The sequence below is a fragment of the Vanellus vanellus genome, assembly GCF_965231255.1.
Source record: "Vanellus vanellus genome assembly, chromosome: 7".
Taxonomy (NCBI): Eukaryota; Metazoa; Chordata; class Aves; order Charadriiformes; family Charadriidae; genus Vanellus; species Vanellus vanellus.
In genome coordinates, this window is record NC_138912.1 from 12413532 (window position 1) to 12430189 (window position 16658).

The 16658-nt window shown below is 38.1% G+C and overlaps 1 protein-coding gene across 2 annotated transcripts in view; it reads right to left on the reverse strand.

Annotated features, from left to right (window-relative positions):
* Positions 1-16658, reverse strand: part of ADD3 (adducin 3) — a 105454-nt gene that overhangs the window by 50092 nt on the left and 38704 nt on the right. The window lies entirely within an intron of this gene.

Consider the following 16658-nt stretch of genomic DNA (forward strand, 5'->3'; position numbering starts at 1 on the left):
TTTCTTAAATATTTACTAACAAGATACAGTTCTGGGTTTTGTACCCTGGTGTATTCCTGATATCCAGACCTTCCTGTCAAAACACAGACTGACGAAAAGACCTTCTGGTAAAAACACTCCAGAATGCTTTTACACTTTGGTTTTCAAGTACAGATCTTCCTTTTTTTCCCCCTCCAACAAACACCACCCACTCTTCCAAACAAATAAGTAATCCAATGTTGCATAGGAATTTTAATTGTTTCCATAACTTCTGTTACCTGCCAAAAAAGTACTTAGCGTGACATATACAGGACAGGGTGCCTATGATACATGTATATTTAAAATAAAATATGAACATACAGATATATACAGACATACATATGTATAACATACGACTTATGTAATAGTAACTTTTGTATAGCTATAAACCTAGAAGCCTTTCAAAGAGGCAGCCTTTATTCTTTGAAGTAACAGCCACAGTTCAAGCATACTGACTCTCTGGCTTAGATTTATAATCAAGTTACTATGGCTGAACTTCCTGCGAGATTCACAATCGAGTTACTACAGCTGAACTTCCTGCATGCCATGTGAACCAGGCTTGGTTTGGTGTCTCCTTGTGCAATATTAGCCATGACAGATACAAGTTCACAGCGGGAATCCCTTCCATGAAAGGCTAAACTAGGATGCACTCCTTTGTATTTGCTGCAAGTACAGTCACAGAGATCTCTGCAGCGGTCTCTACAAGAGTGGCAGATGCGGGTGCTGTGACTGAAAGCCTGGCTCCTTTCAGGAGTTGTGTAACCTTTTTTTATTTTTATTAAAAAGATCTTGGTCTGTCAACCCTTCCTCACTCTGCACAGTATTTCTTACCACAAATAATGGCCCTGGTTTCAGTGGGACCTTTGAAATACTCATCTTGTGGTAGAAGTAATTGCATAACACAAGCTGGTGGGGACATTTTCAGCATATTTGTACAACTTCATTTATTTGGTTATTAGAACCAGGTCTTAAAATAACAAAAACTTGCTCTAGCATTTGTTTAAATAAACAATCCATTCTACATATCAGACTATTTATAAATATATAATATACAATTACTGTGTATCAGTAAAATCCCTAGGAGAGCTGTAGTTATTTTGGCAAAAGAGCTTATAGATGTTCCCTGGAGTAAATTGCATGGCAGCATAAGCCTCCTAGTATGGGAGGCCTGATAATTTCTGTAAAATAAAAATGCATTTAGAACAATTTAATAAACAAGAGGAAAAATATCTGTGGGAATTACAGGGTGGAAGCTAGCAAAATATTATCTTCAACAATAGATACTACACATTTTTCCACTGATTTTACAACTAAAACCAGCATGTTTCAGCTTCTGACACCATTGGTGCTCAGAATCTACTTTTGACAGTATTTTTTCCATTTGTGATGGGTGGTTTGTTTTTGCATTGTTATGGGCTGGGTGAAGCCTTGAGGCAGACATGCAGCCCTGTAGATAACATGCGTATTTTCCAACCCCGTGATAAGTTTCCCATAACTGCTGGCCTGGAACATGACTTGCAGCAACTTGACTGTTTCACATTTGGCTACCGCAGCATCAGTCCATTTAATATAACAGGTCTAAGACTATAGATGGAAGACAACCATTTTCAGAACGTATTACTTTCAATGCTCAACTTCAGACTATTTTCAAAAAATACTGACTGTTGCTTTCAGAAAGCCAAATCTTCCCCAATAGATTTTTTTCAAGCTGGAAATCCAAAGTCAGAGATTACTTTTGGAAGGTGCAGTTGGAATTTGAATACCGGTGTCAACAGTGCTGGTTGTTAAATCTTAGGAGAGGTTTTATTTTGTATGCAAATCCTAATAAGCATACATATTTCACTATTTTTGCTGAGGTCTGTGCTGTTTTCAAAGCCTAAAAAACTCGCATTTCACAGCTGCAAAGGAAATGACAAGAGAAGAAAAACACAGCCAGTGTATATCAGCAATTAATTCCATCCACAACTGCCCAGCTGTTTGCGCACGGAGGAACCGGCCTGTTTCCTCTCCAAGCTTTTGCCACTGAAAGCTGATACGGCGCTTTCAGATACATGGGCTGTTGGTAACGGGTTAGGAATGTGCGCAAGATCGCACGGAACTGAATAAGAAGAAATGAAATCCAGACCAGTGCACTGCATATCTGTGTTATGAGGATAAAGTTATCTGGGGGAGAGGGCAGCAGGATGGGGAGACAGGGATGGAGAGCTGCCAACAAAGTCACACTTAGTGTGCAGGATGGACACGACTGTCACTTACTGGTAGAGATAAAGTGGGACAGTCTCAGAAACCCACGTGTCTATATCAGCTCTGCCGCGATGTTTTTACATTAGCTGATGCAAAACAGGTAGATTTGGGGGCACTTCACAAAAGCCATTACTTTTACTTGGACTCTGCACTTTTACAATGAGGTTGCTGGAGACTTGGCTCCATCTATACTAGAGTAAAACTTATTGGTAAGTAATTACTACTGATTAGTAATTGCTATTTATTGGTAAATAATCTTCCCAACACTTGCAGCCCTGAAGCTACAGATATTAAGGCAGAATTCAGCTCTTTAGAGTCTTTCCTATGAATATAATGCCCTCCCCACCCCTGGATTTTCAGGAAAGGCACAGAGTATATAAAAGGAGGATGCTATGGGTAACATCTACAAACCCCGCCCTGCAAAGCGCCTAGAAATTTCATCCCACTCTGGAATAAACTCACCAGGCTACACGCACAGCTCATCTTTCCTCTAACACACTTAAACAAAAACAGTATGTATTTTTTCCTCCTGGAACCCAAGCCAGCCCCCATTTAAAATTTCCAAATTATCCATATGGATTCCTTTTTGCTGGGTAAAGCCACACTCAGCAACACTCTTCCAATGTTTATTACTGGTGTTTTTTCTTCAGCTCCAACACCACCAGTTAGAAAGAACTCCTTTGATCTTTAGTAACAGCAGGTCACCTTTCTGGACCACTCACCCAGGGACAGCCTCCCAAACTGCACAGGTATTCAGAAGAACACCACTAATAAGAAAATATTTCCACCTGACAATTTTCAAGACCAGTACCTAAGGTAAGAAGTAGCTATCCAAGGGCTATTCCCTTTACAAAAAGGCACACCGAAGTACCATCTTGTGTATTTTGTTGAATAAATTGGGTTTGCTAAAAGCTACAGGCTTGTGCACCAGTGTGTGGAAAAAAAAACATTCTACAGAATTAAGACTGTGATATAGCGTTTGTACAGTAATGAAACAAATATGAGAACTATATTCTTTTACCAAACAGGATTGATTAACTATTTAAACATTACCTTTTTAAATATGGTTCTCTAAATTTCAGACCTATGCTTCAGGAAGATTTGCATCATCTCTGAAACACCTACACACAGCTGCAGTATTATCACTGGGAAAAATACAAAAGAGGACTAAGTAATTTACAGTTTTCCAAGGAAAGTAAATCTGAATCGTATGGTTGACTGGAAAGTATAAATTTGTGCAAATGGCTTAAAATATCTTCTCTTTTTACTCCCTCAGAAGCAATGACTCAATAATGGGTAAACAGAAGCAACACAATTTTTTTAAAATCAGAAGTATAGCACACTTTAGACTGCAAGTAATCTCACCATATTGTCACAGGAATAGTTCCACTACTGCTTGAAAGGAAGAACCACACACATCATTCTTCCCATAATTTCACTTTTAGTTGCTCAACATTGGGCAAATCCATTGGGGGATGATTTCTTACATTACTTACTGTCTGCCACAGCAAAACCTGACTTTATCATATATTAGAAACATACACAGGAAGTTTGTGTATGTGATCAATTGAGTTTTACACTGGGGAAGAAGGCACAGCGGGAGGGAGGTGGAAGCAAGGGCACACAGCAGCAGTTGCACTGAGTAACTCTGTGACCTCCAAGGCACGCAGGCCAGATCTCCAAGACCGTTAGCTCTTTTCACATGAAGTGCTGCAATACAAATAATAATCTCTCTTATACATTACTTAATATATTATTTTTACTAAATACAGTGCAATACAAGACAAAACTATATTTAAACAGAAAAACAATGTGATGTTTTTAGTCTTAAAATCTCACAGGGATTAAAGGCTTTATTAAGACCTACCTCAAAACCTAAGCTATTTTGGCAGACTAAGGGATGGTGACAGTGCTGTAGCTGCCTCTCAAGAAATTACATAGCTTAGAAAGCTCCCTCCAACCCACAGTTATCAGAATAGGTATTAAATCAATAGCTATCAATTTCAACACTGTTTCCTAGGCTAAGTTTTCAGTAATGTTTTAATAGAAGACTGTGAAAATATTGATAGATGTTAAAAGTGACCACAGAGTAAATTTCACTGCATCAGTAAAACTCAGCTGAGCACTACAAATAGAAATCATTCAAGCATATCTTGCAGGTGCACGTACAGCAACTGGCTAACCAAACACAACTGTTTGCAGACTAGTCTCGTCTCTTTCTCCTTTTTCTTCTCCAAAGCAAAATTCGTTCTTGTGCAGCAAACCTATCCAGATCTATGCATCACTTAAAAGCATGGAAGATGCATCCCAGAAATAAACACACAATTCTTCTGCTCTTAAGGATATAGCATTTAAATTCAGGCATGATGCTTCAAGCTGGAGATAAATTTAAATGACTAAGGCTAAAATTCAGATGCAGAAAGGGCTCCAAGCCTGCGTACCACTTACATCCCAAAATAGACTTATGGGTGAGTAGCAGTGAGGTTAAGTGGTGCATAGCTCTCAGATTTGCTATACAGCAAATAGTTTCACACTAAAAGAATGCAAAAGGGGTTTAGAAAATCTCTAGTTTTCACATTCAGCCACAGTACGAGGAAGCTGCATTTACTCATGCTAAGAAAGTGCCCACATGAATAGCCAATATGTATCGCATACATTGGAATAATTACTGAAATATGGAAGGTGCTTGATAGTACCCAGAAATACTTATATTACATAATGGTTAAGGACAAATAGCACCCATCCGAACCTGCAAGAGTTCAGTGTGTGAATTATCACATTTCATACTTTATCGTTAAATAATTTGTGAGTCACTAGGGATGATTTAGGTTTTTCTCTCCCTGGAGTTTGAATCAGAAACAAAAGTTGCCTAATGTCTAAAAGTTCCCAGTCTGAAAGGAAAATTCCTAAGTCCTAGAGTAATAGTTTTCATTTATCATTCATATTATGTATGAACTACTGAAACTTAACATCTTAATGTTCAACATTTGTGTTCATGCATTCATTAGGTCATAGAGTGTGATTCTTTTTTCCTGACTTTAGATATTTACATAACATTTCAATTCGTTGTCTAATAAAGACTCTCCCTAGGATGAAATGAGTCATTTACTAGACTTCATTGGCCGCACTGTAGACTTATCGTGATTGCAAGAGGCGTAATTCATGAGTAGACATCCATACTGCAGACATCTCAAGTTATGTAAGACACATGCTGCTCAAACACTAGCAAGCTATGTGCAAGACCAACAAAATGCATAAGAGATCACTTAGCTACTTTAAATACCAAGGGGAAAAAAATGGCAAATGGTGGATTTAAAAAACAAGATTCTACTTACTAAATTCTGGCAATTCACACAGCATGACAGGTAGCAGATTTTGGCATGTGTTTTTTCTATTCACTTCATTAAATTCAGAAGCAAAGGGATCTTTTACATTGCTCCAGTCAACAAGCCATATCACATACTAATTTTCAGCACTGCGATGCAACACGGTATAAAATGAGTACCTAGCGGTACCAAGCAGATACCAAGATCTGGTAAGAGTAGTGTGAGTGTGGACTAAAATATGCTCTGAGAAAAAGTGACCAGGCACAAACAAGCTTTCAGAATACCAAATGCAGGAGCTGCTAACATAACAAACGTTAAGTGAAAATACATGTCTGATTCCTTAAAAAACATACATAAAAAGAGTCAACATGCAGGAATAGAGCAGGAGGAAAAGTGAGGGGAAGAAGAAGAGGTGAAACATAGTAGATTTAAGTTTTATTGGGTTTGTGAGCAAAATACAGATTTACTTGATTAGGAAAATGTATGACCTTGGAGACCACTATAAAGCAAACAAGTTTAAGAGAAAGTGGCGTTTAACAACTTCCATAAAAGATTTTTAAAGCAACAATAATGCTTTCCCTCCTGCTCCCAGTAAATGCTTGAAGCTAACATACATCTCAAAAGACTCTCTACTGTATTTTATTATTGCTGTCAAGAAAGAAAAGTGAGCCAAAAAGCAAACACATTACACAACTCACACTTCTGGGCATCAACGTGGTACTAAAGTCATTTACATTTCACTGTTAGTATGACATGTAAATAAGCAGAGTACTGCTTTATACTAGAAATCCTTTAACAGTCCACATTGAAAGTTGAGTTAAAGCAACAAACCCCTTGCATCCATCAGCCCCCTACAAGCACCTAGCTATACTCACTGCAATACAGAGTTTATTGCAGTGAACTGTATTGAATGTATTGCACTGAAATGTATTTGGTACAAGCTAATTTTAGTTTACTTCCTTGTACAACAGCTAGATGATCTGGGGTTGAATTGGCATGATTCATGGCAAGCATACAACACTAAGTTACAGTGAAGATGAAAGGATTTTTGAATACTTTTTGAAATCATGCAACCTTATCAGCATCCACCTACAAACATATGCTTTCTTCCATATGACACAACATGTGCAAAAAAAACCCACAATGACGCAAACTTGGTGTTTTATGCTTTAAAGAGAATAGCATAAATTTATATCTACCATGCCAAAGCCAGAAGGACAGATCTGGTCAAACTAAGTATTTCAGTGGAAGCGACCAGACCTCTCTGGTAACCTTTCTTCATTTTATGATTCCTTGGTACCAAATTGGTAAATAGCTGATGGATGCAGCAGAAGGCCTTTTGGTTGGTCTAGTAAGTATGTTTCACTTTAAAGCTATTTCACCATCATTAAGGTACTATTTTTTTTTTTTTTTTTTAAAAACACAACTCAATTTTAAGGTTGCTTTCTTTTTCCACCCTTAATTATCTTTTCAAACATCTACAGGTCATCAGCAACTTTATACACAATTGGTGAAATGCAAGTTTTTCCGGCTTAGGATGACAAGTAGCTGAAAAAAAAAAAAAAAAAAAAAAAATCCTCACAGCACACAGCCTTATTGCTTTATGCAACTGTTTACTCCTTCCAGGGAGGCATCGTCGAAACAAGTGTATCAAACAGCTCGCTCTTTTAAGTGGGTATTTTTCTCTTTTGCAGAAAAAGTGAAGGTCATAAAATGCCCATTTCCACTTTCAGTTCATGCATTTATATGCTTATGATGAACTAGTAGGAAAAATCTGATATTTAATTCCAATGCAAACTTTTTACACTGAAGAAACTTCATTTGGTCCACCCGCAAAGTTAGACACCTTAAAGAGACTGTACCCACGGAATAACTTGCATAAAGCCACTATGAGTCCAAAGAATCTTTTTTCCTGAACCCTTGTATCTGAAGCCAGGATGACACTATACCTTATTCATTTTTTATCCTCTTACCAGGGTGAGAGTGTTAACAGTAACGTAAAAAGAAGTCATGCACATGCAATCTGACACGTGCCAATCACACATGAAGACAAGAGAAAATTCAGGCTTGGTTGACTTCATAGGAGTCTACTTACCGACCATGCCACATGCACCAAAAACTAACCTTCACTTATATCTTGTGGTCAGAACTTGGCCAAAACTGAACAGACATTCACATCTAAATTAATGCACGTTAACAGTCACCCATTTTGACTACATACAGGTCATTTAGCACACTTGACACAATACAGTTAATTTCAGTCTACTATTTCTTATGATCTAATTATTTATTGAAATCCATCCAATTTAACAAAAAAGTTACATTGCGGTATAGTATACTGTTTCTGGTTATTAAGTATATTTTTCACAAAGCTATATGATTACAGAATAAATGATTGGTTTCTTGAATTTTACATCGCTGGCAGTTTCAATTCCTCAAGCTGAAGGGGAGGAAAAAGAAGAGACCCAATAAACTCTATGTCTCACCGTAAGGCTAAAGACCATCTATTTGAAATGTCTCTCAAATCATGAGATAAATGATATGTGCCCACATGTTTATCAGTTCTGTGGTCTTCGTTCCTAATGAAACATATCAACTTGCCTGTGCAGACCTGCCGGTCTGTGGTACCCTGACTACTCCTGGAATACTTCTAATATATTGAAATTGTGTTTGCCTATTTTCCTGCCTCTGATCCTGCAGCAGTTTTCAATAAGAGATCACAGTTGCCAGATCAGCGTTGTCACATGCTGTTACCTTAAGATCTCCTGGGCAAGTGTTATCTACTCCTGGCAATTTGCTACATTTCCCACCCCCACACCCCTCTTTTTTTGAGGTTCTAAAAATCTTTTCTACCAACATTTCAATTTGAGACCAATTCTCAAAGTATCATCTATGGAGTGAGGTTTCTGCATTGAAATATCTCAGGAAAGGCAACAAATGATTTAGTTTTCATTCTGCACCTTATCTTCACTGAACACTTCTTTTACACTTCAGTCATCTATCAGCTCTCCAGTCTGTCTGGCAGGAGGTCTGTTTCTGATGTACTTCAAATGATTCAATTTAAATGATTTATTGTAGGCTCTCATATCTTTAGCAAATTGTTTCTCAGAATATCTTTTGGCCAGACTTATTATACTTTAAAATTTAATTTGCAGGAGGATTGTTTTTTTTTTTTTTTTTATTCCCTATTTTCTTTGGAGAAAACTTCAACTTTTGAAAGATGTCTCCTTGTTTCTAAGAGATTCCTTAACTCTGCTATAAAACCTTTCTTACCTCAGAAATAAAAAATAGCAAAAAAAAAGGTTGGAGGTCTTTTCTGTACTGTATATATTTTATCCAACTTACAATTCACAGTCTTTAAACAGATGCTTTACTACCTGCAAGCTTCACCTTCTTTAAAACAAGCATTCTCACTTTTATGACTAGCAAAGGCAGAAGGCTGGCAGAGAAACCGCCATGTTCAGTTCCCCAGCTCAGATGTTAACAGACTTTTGGTTCATCCATACAAACGTAACCATAGTTCAAACTTCTACTTATTGGGAGCCAGGTAAGAACCAGCTTTTCTATCCCAGACCCCATATGCCAATGTACTGAAAGAGACACTGTTGCTTTCTGAAGTCACTGCCTTCTACAAGCTTGAGACTGGTATCAACAGGCTTACTCCTTTGAAAACATTCCAAGTTACCTCCCTCTGTACCTTCACAGTAGCAGGTTACTGCTCCAAACATCAAGGTGATTTGTAATGCATTATAACTAGGATCGGAACTCCTGTGAGTTACAATATGTTTCATAATACCACATGTTTAATTATTTTTAAGGAACACACATTCAAAGACTGAAAACAAAATGCAAACAAATGAGTTTTTGTTGTTGTTAAATCGTGATATTCAGGGGCTTGACTCCTTTACTTTATTAGAAGCACTAGCTCAATCTTAACATTGAGTTAGTTCTTCGTAATTTAAGTTACAGCCAAGTGAAGTATAAATGATCTAGCGCTATCCCTACAATTAAAAATGGTTAGCTGAGAATAAACAGATTTGATTCAGCGATGATCAGCCACTGATCTGTGTAGCTGCACTAGTGTTAATACAGAAACATGGATAACTTGAACTTAAAATTAAGAGAACTAATTATAGGTTACTCCAATTACCTGTATAGACAAGTTTCAAACTGAACTGTTTGACTTGAAACCCTATGTATCTTTCTCTGCGTTGAGGTGTAGACACGAGGCAATAGCAGCAACTGTGTACCACTGAAAACAGTTCCTGAATGTAGACATAGCATAAAGAAATCAGACTTGCGCTTAGACTTTTTTCACCCCCATCCCTCTTCAACCAAGACTCTCCTCAGCCTAAAGATGACACAACACAGATCACGTTTCCTAGCGCTCCATGCAGATAACCAGCAGAGATTGTAGCGTTGGAAAGGCTCAGTTAACAGCATAAGCCCTTTGAAGGAACAGAATTAAGAGAGCGTCAGCTGCAAACAACTCGACTGACATTGTTTCAGCTGACATGCCAAGGTACACAACTAAGCCAAATCTCAAAACTAGCTCCACATTTAACAGATTCTTTTCTATGAAGGCTCACTAGTCATTAGCAGACAGAGAAAACCCTCATGTTATTACAACTGAACTGTTAAGAAGTAAATCCAGCTTCAGCAGAGGGGAAACAAAAAGCTGTATGTTTATCAAACTGACTTTCTAAATATCAACATTTGCTAAGGAGGTCATCATTACTGAATACAGTTCAATGAGTGAAGAGAAAAAAAGATCCTACAGGCTGTTGTTGAAATTATTAAATCAGTATTGAGTGGAAGACAGTTTTAAGGCTTATAACTACCTTGGAAACAGATCAATTTTTAAACATTTATACTTCATTCACTCCACTAAGCTTATGAATAAAGCCAAACCAGACTAGGCTGGATAAAAATCCAACAATCTCCACTGCAAAGCCACATTGATAAACTGATACACATCTAGCTACAATTTTTTTTGCTCACAAAGATTCAGCACTTTTAAGCCATCAAGCACAGACTTACTCCTAAGCTGAGAAGTAATAAAAAAAATTAAGTACAATGTGGTAGAGATAGGTTGACACATTTAAACCCATTTTGTTAATAGTTATAATGCTAGCAAAATAGAATTATCTTGCCTTTTGGAAACAATATTTAATTATAAGCTATATCTGTTCTCTTGCAGTTATAAGCTTACTGATTTAAAATAGGCCAGTCTGCAATTTTGAATCAGCATTTTCAGCTTTAATTCCAGCATCACATAGAAAAAGCTGAAAATCTGATCATCATGTCACAAGCTACTGAGTAATTACATCAACTCTTTTTTTCCAGAGCTGTTCTTCATTAATTCATGATTAACAGGATTTGATAACACAATCTGTACTACTAACGTGTAACAGCCTCCTCGTGTCAACTTTAAAAGGACAAGTATTTTGCTTGGTGAACTCCAGAGCTCCAGCACTTCTCTTCCATGCTCGGCAAAATCCACTCCCTACAATTCCTTCTGGACATGCCCGTCAAGCTCCTCCGATCCCTAGTGCAGAGATTTCACATGAATGCTGTCCTCTTCCTCCTCCTCCCTCACATGAAACTGCTTTATCACACAGACCAAGGAACTTGACAGGGAACGAGATATGAAAACTTATCTGCTGCCAGCAAACCCCTTCCATGATAGGGGCATCTGAAAGGGAAAGGGAAAACACTGAAGGGCAATCCAACAGTCTTCAACACATTCCAGGCACTCGTGGGGAGGGAAAAAAAAAAAAAAAAAAAAAAAAAAAAAAAAGCAGCAAGGACAGCACCGACAATTCAGAATTTTAACGTAATGAAAATAATGCCTCCAAAAGATATGCCAGCTGGGAAAGCCTGAATGTCTTTTTCCTAAATCCACAACAGAAGTAATATCTTCAGAAATTCTGCACAAACCCAAGGATCAGCAGCAGGCCTGAGTAAGTAGGATCTTCGCTTCAAGCGTCTTATTCACTTTCTAAAAGGCTGCATGAATGAAGTCTTCCTTACTACTATGGATCATAGAAGTAGCAGCACTCCTGAAAGTATCCTAGGGTGATGTTTTCCTGCTTTACTTTAAAACCTTCCTCATCCTCCACTACTACTCTCGCCTCCTCCAGCTTTCCGTCACAGCGAGAGAAGCAGTGCAAGTGCTCAAGCTGATCATGCCAGAGGAACTTTGGTTTTGGCTCTTTTGAGACAAGAGAATCATCAGCTTGGTGTTGAGGATACATAGAACCAGGTTCTATTTTGTAATGGCAGTCTATGTTGAAAACAATGGTATTTTTAAAATAATAATTAAAACCAAAACACAGTCAAATAACCACACAACCCTTTCAACATGCGTAATAAAGCAACAGGAGCTACACACTAAGCAAGTGCTTTTTCAGGAGAAAGGCAACAACTGTAGAAACATTGAACAGGATCTCCTTTTGTCTTTTTTTTTTTTTTTAAATATTCTCTTTGATTACTTTAGCTTGCACAATATATATCTGAGATTGTATTTCATTTGTTTATGACTATCTGGGCAGAGCTCCAGTGCTTTGATGCAACTGGTCACAGTGAACAGCTCAGTTCAGCATGAGTACTACCACCAGCAGGGAAAGCTGGAGAGGTGGAAGAGATACAGCACCACTGACGTGTCCAGTACAGGATAGGGTTGAGACTAGCCAAGCAAACATTAACCGAGTTCCAGAAAGTTTCTTCACCTCAACAGGAGAGAAAAAGTCCAACAAATGAAGGATTCCAGAAAAATACAGTTGTCTTCACTAGATTCATTGTGATCTTTTTCCAAGATGAATGAGAAAACGGCAGAGTGCAGACACAGTATGAACAAATATTGTTGTCTGCAGCTACAAATATTTAGCGAGAAGATTAAGTCAAAGACTCAGATTCTTCTTCACTGAAACTTCTCATGCTAGGAACAACAACAACAAAAAAAAGTCTTGAAACTGATTGCTGTAGAGAACGAGGTATCAGATTACATGGTTTAATGAAATGTGCATGAGCCCAACTGTATGTTTAGTTTAGTTTTGGTTTTGTTAACAGGCTGCAAGACAAACTTCTTTTTATGAGTATTTATGGAAACAGGCATTTAAGGCAGAAATACACTTGTATCTCATATTCTGCTTCATCATTCCCCGAGACAGGATTATCTAGAATCACTGACATTTGAAGAGCACCACCTGGGCGACTTAAACGGCCCCAATTAAAAAACTGACCAAAATAAGAAAGTTCACCCTGCCCTCTCCCCTCAGAGGAGCCAATAAAGGCAGAATTAGCAGGAGGATCCCAGGCCTATAGGATGCTAAAGTATGGTTCTGTCAGGGCTGGTAACTGACAGAAGACAGAGAATATAATCTTTCCACATTTGCATGAAGTGCCATATATCCAGGAGTAAACACTTAGTAAACAGTTTCCCTTGCTCAAGCCTAGGAAGGGGTGTGCCTCAATAGATTTCGAGCCAGCATTCATCCCAATTCCTCCTTGCTGGACTAGCAGGAAAATGAAGATATACACTTAGTGATGGTAAAATAGACAGATGTATTGAAATATGCATTGGCAGGTGGGTGGCAAGCATAAAAAGCATGCTTAAAATAGTCCCAAAAACAACATCTAGCCTCTCTCTAAGCTTAGAAATCCCAGGGGCTCAAAAGCACCAAAACTACAGCAGCCTGGTTAGAACCTCGACCTTCACCAGCACTGCTACAGCCACTCTGCAAGACAGATATGCCACTGTACTGGTGGTAGGGTGGGATGGGCAGGGCAGCATGGGACACTAAAGACTGACACCAAGTAGGTTAGAGATAAAAATTTTGGTCAACTCTACACTGGTAATATGCAAAAATATTTTGGTAACTGTCCTACTTTGCCCTACCTTGACCTTTTCTACAGTACTATATGTAAGGGGATTTTAAAAGTCTAACTTCTAACAAAATGAGTAATGCTAACTGAGGCATAGAAATGTGCTTCATGTCAAAGAAAGGCATTACCCATCGCTCTCAAAAAGCATTAAAAAAAGCAACTTGACAAACTTGCTGAATCTTAAGTTTTGTGAGATGTTTTCAGAAAGTGGCCCCAACAGGTCCCTTGAATGTTTTAACAGTTTGAGGTCTGAGCCCTCCTCACACAAACCACGTGGGTACAGAAGCTGAAGGGAGTATAGTTTGCCCAACACCTGAGAGCCAATACTGAGTTTTATTTAACCAGGTTAAATGGTTGGGGGTAATGATGCCAACTTCTCTGTATTTCAGGGAGAGCTTGGGATTTTTAGTATTATTTTTAAAGAAAAATCCAGTTCAGGTGATAAATTTGAACACAGACTTAGATTAATCTTCCATCTTAATGTATTTTTATACTATTTGCTTTTAGACTGCTCCTTAGACAGAGCAGGAAATAAAAAGGCAGTAGTTTTACCATGTTCTCCTATCATTATAATGCGATGCACCAGATTGGAGTTATTAAATGAGCTCATAAACCCCCAGGTTACATTCTTCTTCATCTGCAGCCTTGCCTTTCAAGTGCGCTCTGCTCTTATTAAAAGGATCAGAAACCATCCTCGGGCGTACCCTTGTCTTTGAAGATGAAGCCCCAGCTACATTTTATCATAGAATCATAGAAAGGTTTAGGTTGGAAAGGACCTTGAAGATCAGAGTTCCAACCCCTCTGCCATAGGCAGGGACACCTCTCACTAGACCAGGTTGTTATGGAAAAGACCTCTCAGTTCATACCTTCGCCAAACTGCATAGCAGGTTTAAACAATTACACAAGACAGTGGATTTCGATTCCAGGCTCCTCTTACTCAGTCTCAAGTTTTTAAAATAGTATTTTTCTTTCTGCTAGGGCACTCCTGAAATAAATGTTCCAAACACTGATGATCCAAAGGCATTAAAGAAAAAAGTTACATTTAAACAGTGTGACACATATTATGAATAAAGAAACCCTTCCCATATGGAAAAGTTTTAGAAATTTGACATTTCTTTTCAATATGTGTTAATCAGAAAGACAGCAGTGAATTCTGACTGCTTCAGACAGAAGAGAATCAAAACTCTTGGGATATATTACACAAAAGAGCAATTGCAAAGAAGGAAGAAAAATCCTATAGTTTTTTTTAAAACTTAACGATTAACAGCGTTTTCTCAAATGGCTGGGAAAGTCTGCAGTTTGGAGCCAGCCACATGTTACTTATCAATGCTTCAAATGCAGGGTGAGTAAGAAAGGCCATGTCTGGCTCCTTTTGCAATAGGGAAAAATCTCTTTTGAAGTCTTTCTGAGGGACTGGTGGGGGAGAAAGTGTCAGGAAAAGGATCTGACAGGTTTTGCACAGTGAGGGGCAAAAGATGTCTGGAGTAAAATCTCTTGTCTGAATTGGGCAAAGAGATAGAAACCTCTCCTTCAGCACTGGAGACGCCAGATAAAAAGTCTGAGACTCCCTTGTATCTTTTTTCCAGCCACACGTTAATTCCTTTTTATGCTTTTTGCCAGCTTCTCATCTTACCAGGAGCCTGCAGGAGAGGCCAGTCGAGCACCAAGGGGAACGCAGCCATACTGGAGCTCCATGTACAGCAGACAGTCTCCCAAGTTTCCAGGAAAACAACTTGTATTTTAAACACCCCAAGCATCACAGGAGACCTCAATTTAAAGATAGAGGTGATTACCTGAACAATCTTAATGCAAAGTCAAAAGGACTAATAAATCACTCTGTTTCTTGAAATGAAAAGCATTACTGATGAATATGTCACTGCCAGTATTGCTGTTTCACTCCTGTATTTTCAATTCTGTGCAAATAACTAACCTGAGAAGTTCAGCATCACCTGCAATGTAAGTATAGTTATCCACTTGCAGGTCAAGAACTAGACATGTTTCATTTTTACCAGCACTTTAAGTTGCTCTGCCATTTCTTTTGAATTTCCACACTTTTGAAGACAGCAATCAAAAAGAAAACATCCATTAATTTTTCCTCAATCACACAGATAAAGCAAATGCTTGACATATCCAGTCCCTAAAAGCTTATTAGAAGGAGAAATTTGAGAGATTATTGCTATATAATCTGTACTCTTATCTATAGCAAACTGGTTTTGCATGTGTTGCATGAGCAACCTGCATGGCTAAAAATATGTGAACTTAGCATTAGCATCTCAACAGTGCAGAAAGCTCCAGAGTTCACTACATCATCACTCACAAGTAACAATTTCATGCACTCTTAGTGGAGGAAGGCAACTCAGCACTATTCAGTTTGAAGTGCACAGAAGTATGCAGTAAGCTTTTTATTAATAAAAGCCATTATCACTTTATCAAAATGTAAAGACAACGTTTTGATTCCTTCCTTGTTTCTGCCTCATAGCACTGCAATTGCAAGGTACGAGTAGCATTTCACAGGTAATATTTCACAGAAAATAAAGGAGAAAAACTTTCTCCAACTCAAAAACTTCCCCCAAAAGAACCCTAGCCAGGTGTTAGCAACAAGATTATTTTAATATAGTCTTTTTAATTACATAGCAGGCATGAAAATGTAAATTGTAACATTCTGTCATTTTAATCAAGGACTGGGAAGCTGAAGAAAAACACCGGTAGAAAAAAAAAAAAACACAATAAACTTCAGATTAAGAGATTAGGCACTAAAATACCCAAAGATTGCACTGCAAGAATGTTTGCTGCCTATTAGTATAAAAATGAAGACCACAACACAATATATGCTAGCTATACCACAGTAAGACTTGTAAGATGTAGTAGTCAGAAGTACCTGAAAAAGGTATGAAAAAAACCCCAGTTGATCACTTGTAAAATATGGGCTACTAGTCAGGTTTTGTCACCTTCATACTCCTCCTTTTGCATCTTTAGGAACTGTACACATAATGGTTAAATAATGTGCCGAAGCATGCTAATTACCGTGATGAATGTCAAAGCTGCAAGTAACACATTCACTCATCTTTGATACTTATCATCAGCTGGTCAGTGTAGCCAGTCCTACAAATAGGACATCCACCTTACTATGGCTGAAACTTGCAGGACACTGTGATATCCTTACACATAAGAAGTTCCATTACA